We start from the raw sequence: 2,923 nt of genomic DNA on the forward strand, positions 1-2,923 counted from the left end.
GATCTTATAATCTAATTCAATTTGTAGCTAGCCGAGGAGAAAAGTGACGCAACATCTCTTCCGGAGCACGTATTGTGGAAGGCTGCTCGGGTTGGGAAGGATGGGGCTGTCGTTGAAGCGGTTCAAAATGTTTATGACGAATGTGTAAGTATATGTAACATTATTTCTTTAATTATATCGAAAATTTTGTTAGACATATAATTCATTTTTAATCTCCTCTAATAATGTTTCAGGAGACTTTATCCCAAACCTTACCTTCAACTGAGGTCCAGGATTGCAGGAGCGTACTTAGTCGAGTACTAAATGTTCCTGAGTATTCCGGTCGTGTGAGGGGTAAGGGTTTTGGTGTGACTCCGTCGTCATTTTATAAAAAACCAAAAACAAAAAATCCTACCAACAAAGAGGTGATGGAGACCTTGGCGGAGTTAAGGGCACAAGTACTCGAACTGCAAAAGGAGAATGCAAGGTATAGAGAGGAAATGTGCGGTTCCGAGGCAAAAGATACTAGTGACCGAGCTAGTATCAATTGTCAACCGAAATTTCCCGAGGTAATTATATATGTTATTATGAAATTAAAATAGCACTTTTTTACTTGACACATATACACGTTAACAATAACATTTATTATTGGTTTAGGGCATTACACCTTGTCAGCTGTATCTATCGTCACCAACTTATCGCATAGTTGGCAAGGGAAAAGTGCACAACACTTCGGGTGAATTACTTCACCATAATCCCCTCCCGGTGGGATATATGAAAGTTTCGGTTGACCTTGTATTAGATACCGACGCGCTTCTACCATTACCTGACGTTGTTTCAGAGACAACGTTGATGTGAGATGCAGTCGGATCCTTTGTTGGATGGCCGTCAGATCTAATTTTCCCAGATGCCGAGGTATATATGTTCTAAATGATTATGAATATTTAGTATTCACATTTCAATTCAGCTACAATTATGATATTTAATCAATCCTTATTACATGGTAATGTTAGACTCCTACAAGACCCACACATAAAGCTGGTAAAGGGATTTCAAGACGCATCGAGTCGGTTGCATCTCAAAAAGAGGTACAAATATATATACCCATTGAATTATATACGCAACGATTCTGTTGCATCACAAAAAGTCATGATTTAATTTATATGAATTTTTAGGTTCCCGGTCGAAAGTTGAAAAAAGCTGGTAACGATATTCCAACGACGTCCGGGACAAAATCTCAAATTATGATGCGTCTTGAGAAAATGGTGGAAGAGTCCGATATTATGCACGGCGCCATCCGTAGTGTAGATTTTGATGAAGGTGTTTTCGGAATTGCTCATTCCGAAATAATTGCAAAGGAGGACATGCAACAACTTTTTGAACACGAAGAATTGGGCATCGCTGTCATTCATACATACATATGGTACTCCGATCAATCTATTATTTACTTAGTTGAACAATTTATTTACACATTTCAATGAGTAGTCTAATGTTTATTATGTTTCTATTTAAGGTATATGTATGTAACATTGATGCGGGGAACTGAATTGTGTAACCGATTCAATTTTATTGCTGCTTCCCGTATCACACAATGTTTATAACGAAAAATCCAACATCCGTAAAGAATGAGCTAGTCGATAGATTCATGGCGGCCGGCGATAATACTACACCCAGTTTGTATTTTTTACCGTTTAATTCTAGCAACGGGTTAGATTTTCTTTCTAATAATTTCATTCTAATATATGTATATCTTTTACGTAGAAAATTTTCATGCATCTAAATTTTTGTTTTATTTTACAGTGGTCATTGGGTGTTGGTTGCTATGGATCTTTCGAGACTAATGGTGTATTATCTCGATTCGTTATCGGGTGATTGGAGTAAATATCCGAGTATGAAGAAGACGGTTGACGCGTAAGTGAAATTCCCCTAAATATTCGTGTGTATTTGTATATTTAATTATGTCTGTCAGATTGATCTCAATATACGTTTTTATTTTGTTAGGGCAATACTAAAATTTAGACCGAAAAAGAATTACCGTAATAGGAAGGACATTACCTGGGTCAGAGTTCAGGTATATATTAAGTATCTTATTTTTGCTTATAATAGTGTTTATTTTTTTGCTTATAATAGTGTTTGTAAGAAATTAACTATATATATATTGTTTGTTTTTCTGTGTAGTGTCCTCAGCAAAACAATTCGGTCGATTGCGGATTTTTTGTATTGAGATTTATGAGAGATATCATTGCGTTGAATCGTATAGACATCCCAAAAATGGTATGGAATAATAACTTAGGGTTTATTTTAATATTATCGGATATTTCATCTAATTTGTTACTAAATCATGAATATGTTTTATTCTCTTAATTGTAGTACTTTGAGGAATACAAATCTTACTCAAGAGCTCATTTGGATGAAATGAAGGATGAATTGTGTCAATTCATTGTTGATCAAAGAATCATATAGCTAGGTTGTATATTGTTGTACATATATGTATGGAATGTTGTTGTTGTATGCTGTTGTTGTATATATGTTGTATATTGTTGTTGTACTTTTACTAAATCATGAATATGTTGTTGTATATTGTTGATCAAAGAATCATATATTAATGTTGTATATATGGAGGATTAATGTTGTATATAAATGGATTCATGTTGTATATATCAATGGATTAATGGTGTATAACATTGGATTAAAGGATGAAATCAATATGAATTTTACACTTTTGCAGCATGCGAACAGGTTACCAATTAAATATCCACTGTTTTTCAAACAAATTTTTTTAAAATAACTAACACTTTAGAGGGCGCTTTCTGTAGGAAGCGCCCTCTAAACACTTTACATTGACAACTTTAGAGGGCGCTTTGTCCAGAAAGCGCCCTCTAAACACTTTACATTGACAACTTTAGAGGGCGCTTTTTCCAGAAAGCGCCCTCTAAGGTGTCCC

This window comes from Lathyrus oleraceus, chromosome 5 (genome assembly GCF_024323335.1).
Source record: "Lathyrus oleraceus cultivar Zhongwan6 chromosome 5, CAAS_Psat_ZW6_1.0, whole genome shotgun sequence".
NCBI classification, from domain to species: domain Eukaryota; kingdom Viridiplantae; phylum Streptophyta; class Magnoliopsida; order Fabales; family Fabaceae; genus Lathyrus; species Lathyrus oleraceus.